Here is a 19,378-nt window from a genome sequence, read left to right on the forward strand (position 1 = left end):
CCATTGAACTATGGCAAATCTAAGTATAATAATCCAAGTAGATAACAAAATACAACTCACAGTTCTTTGTCACTAGTTAAGTGAAACTTACGTATAATTTCACCAATATATAAAAAATTAACCATGAGGCGGAGAGACCCTTTGTGTTACTTCTTAGTATTTGATAACAAAATGCATTACTTGCTTCATGGTACCATATTGTCCATACTCCAGAGTATCCCTTAACTTCAGTTCGTAAGGGTTGTTCAGACGTTCTAGGTATGTGACTGTTGTGTGTGCTTGTTGTCTTGCCTTCGCACAGATTATCCAAAATCGCAAGAATATTTTCTTCATTATGCTTCTTTAAATTCTATATTATGCGTTTTTCATTTCAGCGTTGAAATTATAATGAGTAAACATAAATAGATGTTTGGATTGGAAGTTGGGGTGTCTTGTCATAGGCTACAAGGATTCACCAAACTTTCTAACGTACGGTTTAAAACTGTTTCATTAAAGCAAAGGTCATCCGTCAAGAGAGTACTAGAGACCTTCATTGTTACTAGGGGAATCGTCAACATTTCTATACTCATACTCCAAAGATTGTTAATGGTCTAAGAATTCCAACTTTTTAATTCAACATGTACGTATATGTTAGGTCTGGTATCTATCCATTTCTTAGTTTCAATATAAGATTTATAACATCTTACTTAGAGATGATAGATCTTTTAACCTATTTATCTTGAATCAAATTTTACTTTTGGATCGGTTGTAAATTAATTTGTTGGGTTTACTTGGACTACGATACCATGTTAGAATTACACAAGTTTTCAATTCAAACCTATGAAAGTAGAGTGGTTCATAGGACCCATAACATGTATATTATTATGTCTGGTTCATTTTTACTTTTAATTATGGGATGCCAATAAGAAACTGGACCGTACCTAGTAAAGTTGGGGTTTTTAAACCAATAAAACCGGAAAATTATATAATTTCAAAGTCGGTGTCTTAACCGATTGATTCATGAAATATTCTTGGAAAGAGGCTAGATGCAGACATGTTTTAGGTTTGGATTTAGACGGTGAAAATAAAACTACTCGCAAAAATATAATTGAGTCGTTATGATCCTCATTCCTCGTACTGAAGATATTACATGGGCCTCAAAATCAGTAAACCAATATAGGTGCCACCAACTACAAACAAGCCTAGTAATCGAAAACTTAAAATAGTCTCTATCATTCCAAGCCCGACTAATATCAACCAAACCAAGTATTTTTTTTTCCAGATTTTGGGCTTTTCTGGTGAACCTTCTCTACTTTAGGCTTTCATAATACTTTTCGTAAAGAAAGGTGATTATCACGTATACATGATTGAAGAGAACACAACAAAACTTTTTCCGTGTCAAGTCGAGAGCGATACTATTTTAGGAGTTCATTTGTTTGTTCATTCACTTAAATTGAAATTCAAATTGAAATTGTATACATCATATATTTTGTAAAATATATTATTACTTATAATTTATTTATGTTTACGAAGAGAAAGAGTTTTGTCATCTAATAAGAAGAGATTTTTCATATAATATAGACTTATAATTGACAACAAAACTTAAACTGTAGGACTTTGAACATCAAAACTTATTCAGATATTGCAAAAAGAAAAAGAATGTGGTGGTATTCGTGAGATCGTCCATTGATTTGTAATTTTGTGAGATCGTTGTATCAAAAATCAAATTATGTTCAAGGTTTTGTATTGTTATGACCAAAAAAAAAGTGGGGTAAACTGATAAATACGTAGTATCCATGCGTCATAAATGCTCACATATATATATATATATATATATCTTCACCATCTAATCTAATGGAACTCACGATCAGGACTTGTCGACTCCAGAACAACTCCCTTTTAAGCTCTCTCTTATTTTTAGACTAGGTGCTTCCCCACGCAACGCGTGGGTTATGGTGTAGTTGGCACTTTTTTATTTTTTTTTGGTCTTTTTTGTTTTCTCTTTTGTATTATTTTGTTTTAATTAGGCATATACGGGCTTTGCCGTCACTTTTATTAATACACTATATGTTTATATCATTTCGTTCAGATGTGTATAATTGTGGCGTTTACTTTTTATGAATTATGAAGATGTTGTTTCTTGCTTTTGAGGATCCAATCTTATCATTGACTTATATTGTTTCCAATACATTTATTGTATTATAGATTTTCTAATTAACTGCTTATGTACACCCTTCATACGTTGATGTTGCAATAATAAGTTATTTTTTTTTAAATATCTTCCGTGTAAGTGATTATGTTTGTATGCCCATGTTTTGGTCTAATATCAATAAGATCGTTTCTGTTTTCTTTAGTTGGCTTTGAAACCTATATTGAGTTAAGCAAATAATGGGTCGAATTATGGTGTTAATAAGTAATATAAATTCTTATGTATATATATTGTATATATGTGACTATAAATTTAGCTAACTAAAAAATTATGTAATATTTAAATACAATCTTGAACATATATATATATATATATTTATTTGTGGGAGTAATGTATGAAATTATTGGATAGAAGTTATTTTTGAATTAAATGACCTTTAATGTCTTTAAAGTGAGTTAAATATTAATAATTTTTTATATGTGTCTTGACTTTTTTAAAAAGGAATACCAAGTGTTTCCTTCCAAATTTGAAGTGATATAGTATTTTAGTTTTCTTATATGATTTTATGAACTTCAATGTAAAAGTTTTTCAAAGTAATAAGTACACTCACTGATTGAATTATAAAATTTGGAGAAATGTTTATTTCGTTTAATCATCTGCTCTTTTAAATAAATTAAATAAGTATGTTGTTATTCCTACAAATAGGACAACATATATTATAGTTTAACCATGGAGTTAAGTAATGGAAATGGAACTTGTGATTGCAAGACAAAATGCTTATATGTTACACATTGATCGTTTAAAAATGAATAGGAACATCTAATTCTCAAATAAAGTTGATTGTTTTGTTAAAACCAACATATGTGAATTTAAATTTAACTATGCAAATTTAAAAAATAAATATGAATAGACTAGAAAGGCAAGAAATATAAAAGAAATAATTTTTTATATAAATAAAATAAAAATTGAAAACAATGTTAAATATATATAATACTTTCTACATTAAAATATAGAATCAAACTCTTACAAGTTACAACACATATGAGATATAACAACATTTGATATTGGTAGGAGAGGAGGAGAGAATGTTTACTATAAGATGGTAATCCAAATTAGATAATGGAGATGAATCTTTAAAAAATAGAACAATGTAATATCTATATATATACAATACTTTCTAAATTAAAATATAGAATCAAACTCTTACAACACATACGAGATATAACAACATCTGATATTGGTGGGAGAGGAAGAGAGAATGATTACTTATAAGATAATAATCCAAATTAGATAAAAGAGATAAATCTTTTAAAATAAAAACAATGTAAAATATATATCATGTAGTCTCTAAAATTAAAATTTAGCATTAACAATTTACAATGATATTTCTTTTATTTTTTACAACCCATACAACAAAAATAAAAAATCAAAAATAACAAAAAAAAAACGAAAAATGATTTGAGGTATTGTAGAAGAGAATGAGAGAATGTGAAAATGAGATAGTAAAAGAATGTCAATATGAGAGAATGATAGATTGAAAGAATGCTTATTTATATCATAAGAAATGATGGAAGTCACTTGTAGAACTATGGAGTTACAATAGTAATTTATTGTGTTTGAATAGAATTGAGTGGTAGAATATGATTAATGCATAATTTATTTTATTTTCAGTTATAATTTTATTTTAATGTGTGAGTTAAATGTATTGTGTTTATTGGATCTTAAATATTGTTTAAAGCAATTAGAAAGCAAATAAAAAAATTTTAAAAAATTAGAAAACATTAAATGAAAATCAACCAATAAGGAGAGACCAAAACCTTACTTTTATATATATGATATATTGCTTTAAACTTTGAAATGAGAAATATATTATAAACAATAATTTTACATGAGAAATATATTAATTTAGCCAACCAAAATATGAATAAAAGTTTAGCCAACCAAAATAAATAAAAAATATTAAAATTTAACCAAAAATAATTTCTCTTGAAAGATAATAAGTTAGTAGGAGGAATGAATTAATGGACAATTATTGGACAGGAGTTACATTTGAGTTAAATGGAGTTACATGTCTTTAATTATAAATAAATATTTTAATTTTTTATAACCTAAAATAAAAAGAATACCAAGTGGCTGAATCAAAATTCACATGATTTGGTTGTTTGTTGATATAAACTCAACACTTACACATAATATTTCAAGATAAAAAATATTACTTTTTAAGTGACAAACTAAATTAGTTTTCTTATAAAATTATATGAATTCTTCAATCTCAATAATTTTTAAAATCCCAGGGATAACTTATATTTTTTTTTGTTTTCACTCATCGATTTAATTTATAGTGCTAGATTTCATACTAATGGTTTCATCTTTAGAGAATTTAGTGAAATGATATTTTTAAAATTATATTTTATTTTTATATTTAAGTTCCAGTTGAATATGTTTTTTTTTTGGATAATTTTTTTTTTGAATAAAGACACAAAAAACCAATTGTTTAATTATGTTCTTTTTGTTTTCAAAAACCTCAAATCATAAAAAAATATATATATTATATTGATCTCTGCAGATTTAACAATTGGATCACAAAACAAAATAGTCTTTATAAATGGATAAATGGATAATTATATTGATCTTTAAATATTATATTGATCTTTATAAATTATTTAAAATGATAAATGAATATGTGAGATAACCAGAGACATAATAGATAATTACATATAGATCATTTCAACTTTATGATCTTATTTTGTGTGGTGAATATTGTAAGGAAGTATGAAAATAATGACTTATAAGATGTTAATATAAAATAGAAAATGAAGATAAACATTTTAAAAGATTAAAATAAATATATAAGATATACATATCATACAAACTCTAAAACTAAGCTTTTACAATGATATTTGATTTGATTTTTTATAACTCATACAACAACAATAACAAAAAAAAATACAAAACAAAACAAAAAAGAGATTTGAGAGTAGTGGAAGAAGATGAGAGAATGAAAGAGTGATAGACTAAGAGAATAAGATAATGAATATTTATAGGAAGAGAAATGATGAAAAATTACATTTAGAAAAATGAGAGTTACAATTCTAATTTATTGTTTTGTTTTAATACACTTGATTAATACAACTTAGTGGAGAAATAAAGTTAATGCATAATTTATAGGGAGAAGCTATAAAGATTTCAGTTTTATATTATGTGAGTTAAATGTGAAAATTAATTGTTTTAAATTTGTGGTTTAATATAATTTTTTTTTGTTAAAATTGCATTGCCAAGTGGACCAATAAGGAGAGACTGAAACTCTACTTTTATATATATGATTGAAAGATAATAAGTTAGTAGGAGGAATGAATTAATGTACAATTATTGGATAGGAGTTACATTTGAGTTAAATGGAGTTACATGTCTTTAATTATAAATAAATATTTTAATTTTTTATAACCTAAAATAAATGGAATACTAAGTGGCTAACTCAAAATTCACATGATTTGGTTGTTTGTTGATATAAACTCAACACTTGCACATAATATTTCAAAATAAAAAATATTACTTTTTAAGTGACAAACTAAATTAGTTTTCTTATAAAATTATATGAATTCTTCAATCTCAATAATTTTTAAAATCCCAAGGATAAATTATATTTTTTTTGGTTTTCACTCATCAATTTAATTTATAGTGTTAGATTTCATACTAATGGTTTCATCTTTAGAGAATTTAGTGAAATGATATTTTTAAAATTATATTTTATTTTTCTATTTAAGTTCCAGTTGAATATATTTTGTTTTTTGGATAATTTTTTATTTTGATTAAAGACACAAAAAACCAATTGTTTAATTATGTTTTTTTTTGTTTTCAAAAACCTCAAATCATAAAAAAATAATATATATTATATTGATCTCTGCAGATTTAACAATTGGATTACAAAACAAAATAGTCTTTATAAATGGATAAATGGATAATTATATTGATCTTTAAATATTATATTGACCTTTATAAATTATTTAAAATGATACATGAATATGTGAGATAACCAGAGACATAATAGATAATTATATATGGATCATTTCAACTTTATGATCTTATTGTGTGGTGAATATTGTAAGGAAGTATGAAAATAATGACTTATAAGATGTTAATATAAAATAGAAAATGGAGATAAACATTTTAAAAGACTAAAATAAATATATAAGATATACATATCATACAAACTCTAAAACTAAGCTTTTACAATGATATTTGATTTGATTTTTTATAACCCATACAACAACAATAACAAAAAAAAATACAAAACAAAACAAAACAAAACAAAAAGAGATTTGAGAGTAGTGGAAGAAGATGAGAAAATGAAAGAGTGATAAACTAAGAGAATAAGATAATGAGTATTTATAGGAAGAGAAATGATGAAAAATTACATATAGAAAAATGAGTTATTGTTTTGTTTTAATACAATTGATTAATACAAATTAGTAGAGAAATAAAGTTAATGCATAATTTATAGGGAGAAGCTATAAAGATTTCAGTTTTATATTATGTGAGTTAAATGTAAAAAATAATTGTTTTAAATTTGTGTTTTAATATAATTTTTTTTTTGTTAAAATTGCATTACCAAGTGGACCAATAAGGAGAGACTGAAACTCTACTTTTATATATATGATTTTCTTTCCATTTCTTTTATTTTTTTCTCTTTTACAACTATTTATTCTTCTTTTGATTTGTTGATTATTCATATGAAAATCACTAAATCAGTTGGTTTTGAGCTCACATCTTCTATGTTGATATACTTGATATCATTATTTGCGGAGGTCAAAGAAAAGATCCCTCGTTAATATCCTCTCAAGTTTTTTTAAAAAGTATACATATATTATGTATATATAGCTGACCCCATTTGATAAGCTGTATTGCTCAAATTGTTAAGATAGATAGAAATTTTGTCTTATACTATAATGTGAAAAAAAAAAAATTATTATCTATATAGAGTACGTTATGTAGTTAATGCCAAAATAAAAGCAAAAGCTTACAAAGACAGAAACTATAGCATTAAATCATCATCATCTTGGATCACGAGATCTCTCATTGGTTCCTTTCACTTCTTCCCTTCTCTATCCGTATCTTCATGATGCCTTGTTCTTTACTCCTTTAGTTTCACCAATTCCACTGATTTATTTTTATTTTGATTTTCCTTTTAAATTCCCATATGTTAGGATTTCTCATTCTTTCTCTTCAAACAGTGTTTTTCATTCTATTTTTACTATTCATGGATAGAGACTGGGAAAATTCTTTTCAGTATTTAGTATTTAAATATATATAAATGATAAAGTTATGAAACTATAATTATCAAAAACAAAAAAACTTTAGCTTTTTGTTTATATTGATAAGTAAGTATTACATTTTGTATAGTCATTATTATTAATTTATTTGAATTGAATGTCAAATCGTATTAAACCAAAAAGCATCTGTTAATATTTATTTTGTTAATTTGGTCAATTTTTACTCTTGTTACGCCATGGAACTTGTGGCAAACATACCCTTGGAGCTCTTTCCTATCTTTGGTCTTCCATATCCCAAATGGCAAACATACCCTTGGAACATTGTTTTTCAAAAACTTTGATGAGTCGATCATGAGGTGAAGTAATTTCTCCATGTCTTCTACCATATTTTTCTCTCGAAATATGATATATGGCTCATTGATAAACGTGTTGTAAAAAGAATAGATATAACCGAGATTTGTTGGAGTTGTTTAGTAAAGTGATCATATTATCCTAACCTGTTGAAAAATCATTACCATAAAGCCGCTGTGTAAACGTTTTGCATCTTTGGAAAAAGTATCGACATGAGAAAAATGCATCCACTAAATTTTGTATTCTTGTAATTCCTTAATAATTTTGTCTGCAAAGCTTGTTTTGATGAAGATGACTATATCACTAAACACTAGTGTTTCTTTTCTGAAAAAAGTGCGATCCTTTTAATACACGTCGCTAGACCAGTGTCTCATATGTATTGATGTGCCCTTGTATGATTTCTCTATAAAAGTTGTAACTTATATCTAAACTTACAACAACAAAAATGGTATACTTTCTGAAAATAAATTTTTATTCACCTCAGAAATCTTTCAAATAGTTTTCTCTTGTACCATGGCTTGAATGCATTACACTTTAATGTTATTTAAATGTGTCGCACAATCAAGCGGCAGCGATCAATTGTGAATTTTGTATAACACTGAAATAACGTGGAAATGAGTTCTCTCTCTCTTTTTCTCTTTTGATAACACGAAATAAGTTTTCTTTGTCCGGTAAAAGACTGAGAATAGCAGCCAATTTGTGATCGCCAATAGAAAAAGGAAGCACTACATTTACACTACATTATATTCATACATGATTTCATTAATGATTAATGAACAAACATTATAGGATAACTATATCAAAATTATGGTATATATACTTTTGATATTAAATATATATAATGTACTAGAAAAATGGAATGCAATGTAATAATAGGAAATTTGATTCAATCATCAATGTTCAAGTACGAAAGGTAAAGCTTGGTAGATAATAGTGTTGGCCTGAGTGTTTACTTTATTTTTATTTTTCGTCGTACTAACTATAAATTAAAGTGAATAATTTTATAAAAGAAACCAATAGAACAAATAAAACATGACAAAAGAAAAAAAGAAAAAAAAAAAAGAAAGAAGAAGAAGCAAAGAAGAGGGGTCCAATTTCTGCCACCGTCCTCTCGTCTTCAAGGCCTGCAACACAGTGTATGCCTTAACTTTACACCTTTTCTTTGCATACAGTCATACAGATTACAATATGGAGTATTATTAATTTTTAATTTTATCAACCATGGAACTCTCAACTCTCAATATCATAACTCATAATGTATTTTGTTTGAATAAACCTTTTAGCAAAAAAAAAAAAATACTCGCATTAAATACTATCTCTCTGTCTTGATACTGACAGTTTAACTCTCTGGCTAAAGAACAAATGTTGTTTGCAGAGGTATCCACTTTTAAAAGACAGTAAATTCATATAACCGGGGAAAAAAGTTTTAGTAAATTCATAACCGTGAAATTTTTTTCTGACTATGAATTAAATGTTCAAATTGTTTAGGTAACTAAGTGTTAGTACTTACAACTACAATATTACATTCTAAAGATTATGATATTATTCAATTGTGATGTGAAAAAAAAAACCCTGAAAGTTTATTGTATAACTAATATATGATAATAAGTAAATCCATCTTATTGACAAAAGAAATTATAATAAAATTTTGAAATTTACTAAGTGTTTCTTAGATCAAATAACTTAGATTTTTTTGCCAAATCTATGGCCACGAAAAGATCAACGTTCTGAATGTTTACGCCATCTTCCGTCTTTAGCTTTTCATACTCCGGATATTGGTAACATCTTGGCCTTACATTTATATTACGTTGTTCCACAAATGTAGGTTAAATAACAATACGTTACCATATAAAATGCTCTTAGTAATTCAAAAAAAAAAAAAAACAATATGTTACCAAAAAAAACATGTAGTCTCCATAGACAAAGTCTCCATATACAAAGTTACGAATATTGGAGCAAGTTATCAATGCGAGTTAATCTACCCTTATTCAATCCGTGCAACTATAAAATCTTTTTTGCAGGGTGCAATTGACAAGAATATTATATGCTGCGGTCTCTGACTATGCGAGTTCTCTCCTGTACGGTCTATTTTATATGATTCAAGGGATCGATTTATGGACTACTTAGATAAAGATTTATGACCGCAAGAGAAACTAATGGAATGACAAAACTTAGATACATCATATATCAACCTAAAGCTGAGTAATAAAAATATTTTAAAACGTGAATAAATAAAAATATTTTAATATGTGTAGTTAGGCTTGGACATCCGTTCCGTTTTTCCAGTTTGGTTCGGGTAATTTCATGTTTTGAGAAACATGCTAGAATAAGAACCTAGATTTAATTTTATTTATGTTCAGTTTGGTTTAATTTTTGAACGCACAGAGTTAGAAATGTTATCATCTGGAAAAAGGTTTAGATAATAAGATGTACAGTATTGTATACAACTTTTTTTTTTAATGCTATATACAACTTTTTTTTTTTAAAATACAAAATTATCAATCTGTGAGCTAAGTCTACGAAAAAGGTTAATGTGAGCAACGAAAAAGCTAAGGAGCCTAAGTAGCAATTATTCAGCTAGGTTCCCTGATGTCCAACACTTAAATTATTATACACATTTGTACATTATTCTCGACGCTTCGTTGATCTTTCTATCTAGATATATAGCCTACGTACTTTCCAGTTGGAAAAAGGACTAAAATTATCAATTTTCAGTTAATGCCTTCAATTAAATAGAGTATAGTAGTATTTATGTAAGAACCAGTTATATAAAATTCTTGATTCAGACTTTGAAGCCTTTGAACAAATATATGCAAGGGTCTTTCTTTAGACCAAATAGGTTTAATATGAAAATCGATCACTTATAGACGGGAACTGTTTCAGCAGCAAATTAAAGAGCTTCCCATTTAAAATTTTACTCTATTTTAAGTAAGATTATATTGTTGAGTTTTTCATAAAATATTTTGATTTCCTATGTTGACGTCCTGACAGGTGGTTAAGTGTATAAGTAACTAAATTTATGATTTGTTTGATAAAGAATAGTAGTGAATGTGGGAAGAGTTACGTACGAGAAATTCTTTGAATATCTATATCATTTAAATTCGAAATGTTTAACCAAATAAGTCTTAATTATAAGTAAAGATATGAATTATAATTGGCTGTGATTTTTTAAAGAAAAAGTGGATATGATGAATATATAAGATATAGAGAGGGTGTAGGGTTATCTTAAGTTTCACGACTTGGAGGAAGTATAATGTGGAATCTTTTGGGATGAAGGCAGATTGCATGCGCGTATGCTTTTTCTAAAGACATTAAACTAAAAATCCTGCATTTTATATAATCTTTAACTTTTCGGAGTCTTCAAGTTGACGACATGTCACACTTTTGCTTTAATTTCTATTTTTCCTCGAATTATATTGTTATTGTAGTCTATGATCAACACAAACAAAGACATCCAAATCTAGATCAAGTGAAATATGTGTTTGAATGTTTCCATACACGCAGACATATGTTATATGAATAATTTATAACGATTATTTAAATTAAAAGAAACATTAGAGATTACATTTTATTGTAAATAACTTAGCTAGGTTCTAATGTATGATTGTTAAAGAATAAAAGTTCGGCTGTAGGACACGAGCTATTTGGAAAACATTTCAAAGACATTTTCTAAACTTTTTTGATCAAACAAAGTGTTATCATTCCATTTAAATAGAAAATAACATACAGGATAGTTTAAGGTACAACACAGGGTAAGCTAAGTAAAAGCATAGAGGAACAACAGTACAGAGATAGATAAGGACAATTGATGTGACAAACTTGAGAGCTGTGAACTATCTGCTTAGGAGCAATATGGAACTTGTGAGATCAAGATATACCGATGCAGACTCCATGAGTAAGTCAAAGGAGTAGGGAGCCATTGTCTTGAGACTTCAAAGACTGGGCGGAGATGAAACTGGCACAGCTGAGTTGCCAAGAGGACGAGCAGGGTTGCTATGGCTCTGATGACCGGTTACTACACATGTAGTTATTGATCCAAGGTTGATAGAAGAATACTTAAAGAGATTGTGGTAACCACTCTTCCTTGGAGTGAGGGTCATAATGCCACTAGTTTTCAAGCTAAACTGAGAGGACTTCAAAAAGTAGTTGATTAGCTGTTTAAGGATCATTGAGATTAAGTAAGGTATGGGTATAGAGTTGGTGAAGCATCGGTAACCCCCACTCCTTAGAGGTGGGATCATAATGTCAAGCTTCCCCAAACTGTCTCCTTCGAGAGAGTCATCTGATTTTGCTTCGAGTAACAGGGTTCTTACGAGACTCTTTGGCCAATCAAGCAAACGATGCTGGTTAAGGTTCACTAGCAGTCTTCGGACTAGCGGTATCCTTAAACTAAACAACCATTGACTAGAAAGAGGAAGAGTAGAATTCAGACTATACCTAGTTACAAGTTGACACTGGAACAGTTGGATTAATGGTAATATGTAGGATAAAGGATTAGGGAGAGCCAGCAAAAGAGATAAACCGATTGGCAGATCAACAACATTATCAATGCGCTGCAATGCAAGCTTCCAAACCAAACTAAATAACTGGCCTTGACACAGGGAGGATACAACCACAATCGAAGTATCTGGGGGTCTGCTATCGAGTTTAACTCGACTTGACCAAGCAGGACACAGAGATACTAATCGGTTTGGTCTAGATAAGCAAGTAAGGTCATGGGGTCTAAGGCAATTCCAGGTCAGGGATGACTTATACTTATAGTTTAACCAATGTAATCTACCTTCCAGGGTTTCAATATAAGAATTGGGAACAGACCTGGGACAGAGGGTTATCGAGAGGGAATCAGAGGTCGCCAAAGAGGAGGGTCTCTTCGTCAAACGGGTCACCGGTGCTGGCGTCAAAACAGAGCTTCCGTCCAGCTGCATCCAAGCAATGTACTTGGTGAGAGGATTTGTATCCGAGGATAGGTAAGGTGTGATATTTGACGGCTTAAGGGGGTGGTGAGATAGACGGAGGCCGAGTCTAGAGGGACTCTGATAGATCTCTCGAGTAAAACCAAAGCGGAGAGGACTCGATGTAGAGGGTTCACCGAAGGAAGTAACCAGGTGCGGAGGCGAATAGAATGGTTGAAGCTGTAGTAACGGCGGAGATGAGATCTGAAATCTCAACATATCTCCGGGAGGACTGAAAACGGAAGCAAGTAGATTACAAAGGAAGAGGAGACTACGGAGAAAAAGAATCCAAGTCCCAGCAACGCCGATCGGGCTCGGCGCCGCCGGGGGAGTAGATCTCGGAGTTCGTGCCAGAGAGAGAAAGGAGGCTAGGGCGAACTCTTAGTTTTTTATATTTATTTTTTGATGGGGCAACTAGACATTTTCTAAACTATGTTCATGAATCAATGACTAACTTGAAAACATGAATAAATGATCATTGTAACATAAAACGTTGGCATATATACAAGATTATCGTCTTCTTACTTCAACCAAAATATTAACTAAAAAATCACTCTGTAGTAGATTAAATAAATAAAATACAGAAAAGCAAGAAATTAGAAGGAAAAAAACTATCTTAAAACTATGGAACATGAGTTATCTGTATAAGACACTTTCTTAAAATGAAAACGAGCAACAAATTAGTTAAAAATTAATTTTCGTTTTATATAATTTCATGGAAACAAAAAAAAGTTACAAACCAAGGAATATATGCACAGAAATATCTAGACCTTATTCCAAAACTCCAAACTAAATGTTCAAATGTCTAACGTATGGTTGTGGTAAGAAGAAAAAAGAGTCTGAAACGTAAGTCTATTTCATTGCCCTCTCTTTTTAGTGGAACGAGAAAAAGCTGTTGAGTATCATTATCAACGGCTAATATGGAAAAATGTTTTTAAATTAAATTATCATAAAAGGAAAAATAAAATAAAAAATCTTCGTCTTCTTTATAGGTGGTAGACTTGTAATTAAAATGAAAGGTAGATTTCTCAGACGATGACCTTAATCATAAGTTCCTAACACTTTATGCTCCTCGAAATTCGAATCTCATTCAACGTTAGGCCTAAATCATAGTTCTCCACATGAATGAAACACATACTCTTCTCCCTCAACTCTACGTATACATAAAAATAAACGTGACCTTAACGAAATAAACAATAAAATAAATGGGACTCAACATCAATCATACTAGAGTCAAATTATTCCATTGCCGACTCTGATTGTAATGTAACTCTTAACCGACCACACAAATGTATCTATTTTGTTTGGAAAAAAAAAATGCTTTTCAAGTTTCGATTATTTTCTGAATGAGAACTTTTTACAGTTTGGTGCGGTTAAGATTATATGTGAGAGTGTGTAACAGTGTGGTTTTTTCACATGGTTATGTATTTGCTAGAATTTGATATGTCACGCATGATTGAAGAATAATGATTGATGACTTTTCTGTAACCAAAAATATTGAAATACATGATAAATATGTGGCTAAGAAGTTAAGAAGGACACATGTTGATATGTGAAATAGGAATCTTATAAATAAGGAACAAAAGGTTGAAAGCAAAAGGGTATTTATTTAGTTTACTTTCCTATTCTGAACCCTTAACTTCTGCTATCCTTTCCACCAACAATACTTATTCTCTCTTTCTTTTTTCCAATTCCTCTTCTTCTCTTGTCCTTTGATTTTAGACCAACTAAACATATCAACAAAGTCTCCCTCTCTTTCTCTCTCTCTTTTTCTATTGTCCAAAATTTCATCTCTTTGGAAAAACCCTAGACCAAAGATTCCAATCTCTTTTCTCTTAAATTGTTCAATTTTTTTTTTTTTAAATATATAGATTTGGGTATGTTGTGTCATTGAATCTTGTGACTGCCATGACAGATCTTTTTGGGATCTGCATAGAGGAGTTGCTTCTTGTAGCAGCTTTCAGGTAGCTGTAGCCAGCCTGCATCAGATGTTATTAACTCACTAGACACCAAACACAAGAACAAAAAAACGGCAAGCACTTTGAAGAGCCAAACAAAGAAAGTGGGCAAACAAAAACGGCACGCAAGTTTTCACTCCAAGTTGGTTTTACAAGAAAAAAAAACTACTCTTGGAATGTCATTTTGAGAGGTAACAAAAAAAAAAATGGGACTTAAGGGTTATAGCGTCGGAGAAGGAGGAGGAGAGATAGTTGAGGTTCAAGGCGGCCACATAATCCGAGCCACGGGCCGAAAAGACCGTCATAGCAAAGTTTTCACATCGAAGGGTCCACGTGACCGGCGCGTGAGACTGTCAGCTCACACGGCGATTCAGTTCTACGATGTTCAAGACCGGTTAGGGTATGACCGGCCTAGCAAAGCCGTTGATTGGCTCATCAAGAAAGCCAAAACCGCCATAGATAAGCTCGAAATCGCGGAGACTACTACTAGTACTCATCAAGAACCGGTGACTACTAAGCCGGGATCTCCCAATTTGGTTTTCCAAAGAGAAAACAATGACCAAACGCAGTTCGTGGCGGCCAATCTTGATCCTGAAGACGCAATGAAAACGTTCTTCCCGGCGACGACGACAACAAGCGGTGGTGGTACAAACATGAATTTCCAAAACTACCCTCATCATGATGACGACAACATAGTCTCAAGAAGAACAACAACAACACCACCGAACCTTAGCCAAGATCTTGGACTCTTTCTTCACCCATTTCAAGGAAACAACAACGCAGTCGTAGTACCCGAGACCAACAGTTTCACCACGACTCACTTCGAACCATTCGGGAGAATATCTGGATGGAACCATCACGACTTAACGATGACGTCATCCTCCTCATCCGAGCAACAAGAAGAAGAAAGGAGTAATGGTGGTTTCATGGTGAATCATCAACATCAACCGTCGATGATGACATTGCTTAATACTCAGCAGCAACAAGTGTTTCTTGGTGTGCAACAACAACAACAACAAAGGGGTACCCTTCAGTCCAGTTTATTCCCTCACTCGTTTCGTTCTTGGGATCATCAAACCACGCCAGATCACCATCATCATCACAACCAAGTTTCTCCTGTGATGTTTGCTTCTCCATCACAGTTTGGTTCTCATGGGATGATGATGATGCAAGGCCTTAGTTTCCCCAACACTACAAGACTACTCCATGGAGAAGAAGCTACTCAACCAAACTCTTCTTCTTCTCAAAACTCACACCTCTAAAAGTCTAAACCCGGCTCAGGTTTGCTTCTTTTTTTTTTAATGTATCAAGAAACCACAAAATAATTAAATATGTTTAAATCTTTCATAATTAACCCACATGTATTTCTTGCAGACAACAATGGAGGTTTTGATTCATCATGACATTGAACAAAAAAGGAGGAAATTAATGTGACGAAAGGAGAGTACGCCATATATTAATTATCATTACTACTATATCTCTATCTATATATTTATGATTCGAGACTATTATTACTCTTTTGGTGTTATTATTGTTATTATTCAATTTTGCTTGTTTGCTTCTATATATGATCTATAGAGTGATCATCAATATTACGATATTGATTATTGAACGCGATGAGTTCACTCTATGTATTTTGGCTTTAATATGGCCTTAGGCTGGGATAAATTGTAATCTCATTTTTTGTTCTACGAGTGAGTTTTGATTTTCCCTGGTTTTTATCTTTCTTCGGTTAAGTAAAGTATTTGAAGGACGTTAAAAGCTTAGCTCGTATTAATGAGTAATGTAGAAGAGGTGCTCATTATCATCTTTACAGACACCAATTTGTTTTTTTTAACATAGCTTCTGAGTTCTGATGACTCTTTCTTTAGCTTATAGCTGCTAAAAAGTTGCGACTATTAAATAGAAAAGTCAACATTATTACAAACTTGGGATCTTTATGCCAAAAGTTGCTATTGAGTATTCAATGCTTTGTGACAGTGATACCAAAGGATTTCGATATGTTAGTCGTCTGCTTTACTTGATCTTATGACTCTTATTGGGGTTGAAAGAAGTTTTTCTTTTTTTTCCCTATAAATCATCATTGAAATCATTATTTATAGTCGTATAGTTAGGGGGTATAGAGATTGACATTTATGATTTATCACTATTTTGGCACTTGTATAATGAATATATATCTTGGTTTGGTGAAATTACATGATAATATATATAGGTTAAAGGGGTTTGTATGTTGTCGTCACATGAGGATCATTAATTTTTTCCCAACGATGATCATCATTTTTATACAAGACGTTAAAAGCTAAGAATGTTTCGTACTTTAAAAAAGTTTGCATACTCAACAATTTAAAAGCCATCTAATGTGAGAATGACTAGTTTGGCCTTTTGATAATGAATTGTGCTTGGTTTATTGGAAGAGGTCAACAAAAGATTACAACCTTACAATCAAGAGTTTTGTGAATGTGATAGATGGCACTTTGATGTTTTTGAAGAAAAACTGAAAAACTACATAAAATTTTGTTACAAAAAGAAGTAACCTTGAAGGCTTAAACTATAAAAATTCCAAATCATGGTTAAATTCTTATTAAGAACATATAAATAGCGGTTTAAATTTCATTGATTTTGGTTTATATACAAAAATGTAACAAAAAAATACCAATAAACAAGTACAATCAAAATATAACATAACACCCTTCAAGATAGAGTTTCATAGATGTTGCATACTCCCATCTTAAAAGTAACTTGTTGATAAGCTTCATATACTTTTGTTACGAAAAGAAGTAAAATTGAACTATAGAAATTCCAAATCATAGCTAAATTCCTTTTAAGAAAGTGTAACCAAAAAAAAAATATATATATAAATAGAATAAACAAGTACCGTTAAAATAAAACACTCTTCGAGATAGAGTTTCATAGATGTTGCATACTTCATATTCCCATCATAAAAGTAACTTGTTGATTAGCTTCGTAAAACTGTAATTGATACACCAAACAATATGAATACAGATGTCCATGTGTTTAGCTTTTTTCCCATGAAAATAGGAACCGAGCATTATGAAGAGCTAAATATCAAGACTCAAGAGAGTCAATCACTCTAATATAGTTACTAGATTAGGACCGTGCTAGAGCACGACTTGAAATTCTTTTTATTTATATTATAATTTTTATATAAAATATAATTTATATAATTTTTTTTAAAAAAATTGTTGTGAATAAAACATTATTCAATAAAATCATATGCTAAATATGAGGAATTGAATTTCTTTTTAGATTTTTTTGCTATTATAATCGAAAATCACTCTTAATCCACGGAAGAGTGATTAATTTTTGAGATTTTGTTGCCTATATATGGTTAACTAAATATTATGTGGAGATTTTATTTTATTTTTTTGAAATATCCTTTTTAAGAGGATCTGAAATTGAGATTTAACTAATGGTTACAACCCATATAACCTACAAACTATCAAATAATCAAATAATTAATCTTATAACCCATATTATATAGTCTACACAAAAATGTTGTTTATTTCCGTTTATTATATAGGAGATGGATTGATACTAAGGGTCTGACTGGTTCAACCACATCGTTTGCGGTTGCAGTTGCGGGAGATTGCGGAAGCGGGTGGTTGCGGTTGCAAGCGTTATTAAACGTTTTGAATGACTGGTTTAGTGTTTTAAAATGGGTGCATTTGCGGGAGTTTACGACTGGTTGACCAGCAGATGCAATAGCGGTTAAAACATAATAAATGTAATATATAATTATAAAAAAATGTTTAAAAATACCAAAAATTTTATTAAACTTGATTTATAATTAAAATTCATTAAAAAGTACTAAAATAATTATTTAAAAAACAAATAAATTTTATATTAAAATACTTAGTACTTTACGCATTTGGCTTTTTACCAAAACATTAATCAAGTAATTTGATAAATGACAAAACATATGTTTTAGATCGTAGATCTTCTTTCTTAAATCTCACACACTCAATAAGTTCTGTAGGGCAGTATTTGCATTGGTAGTAATGATCAAACGAGAGTTGAAAAGAGTCACTCATGACTTTTGTTTTTATATAATTCACAAATAATCTTATTTTCTTAAATTTCTGATGAAATGTTATATTTATTTAGATTTTTTGAACTTATGTGCGATGTACCATTAAATTTACATCAAGTTTTCTGGGTTATTATTAGTTGAAATCTTATTTTCTTCCAATTGTTTATTTTTTAATATTTTTAATCGTATCCGTATTTTATTTTCTCTCGTCCTTAATGAATAAAATAGTTAGGTAAAATATATATATAAAAAATTATTTCATTATTACTGATTTGTTTCAAGTTAAAAAAACAAAAATTTCTAGACGTAATCGCCCGCAACTGCAAACGCTTGCGTGAAACAGCTTTTGGAATTCAGTGATTTTAAACGGTTGAGAGCGATTGAAACCGGTTTGTATGATTGGTACCAATCGATAGCAACTGCTACCACCCACAAACGCAACGTTTGTGGGAGGTAGCGGGAGAACCAGTCAACACTTAAGTGTTGTCCTAATAGAGTACACCAGCTTGGTATATTTTTGCATAATATAAGGAATCCAAACATTTTCACAAATTCACCCATATATTTTTTTTAAAAATAGAAAAAAATGAGAGGTTCTAATCTCCTCTAATTAAAAAGGTTTTGGGTTTTGGCTATATCTTATCCAGGATAAAAAGTAGAGGGAGAAT

The 19,378-nt window shown here is 30.0% G+C and overlaps 1 pseudogene across 1 annotated transcript; it reads left to right on the top strand.

The window, feature by feature from the left end:
• Positions 1–14,153: 14,153 nt before the first annotated feature.
• LOC147943556 (transcription factor TCP10 pseudogene) lies at positions 14,154–16,366 on the top strand (annotated as a pseudogene). Its single transcript, XR_015556680.1, has 2 exons — positions 14,154–15,940; positions 16,034–16,366. The product of XR_015556680.1 is annotated as a transcription factor TCP10 pseudogene (transcript).
• The last annotated feature ends 3,012 nt before the right edge of the window (positions 16,367–19,378 follow it).

The sequence above is a fragment of the Camelina sativa genome, chromosome 5 (assembly GCF_030686135.1).
Source record: "Camelina sativa cultivar CO46 ecotype springtype chromosome 5, ASM3068613v1".
Taxonomy (NCBI): Eukaryota; Viridiplantae; Streptophyta; class Magnoliopsida; order Brassicales; family Brassicaceae; genus Camelina; species Camelina sativa.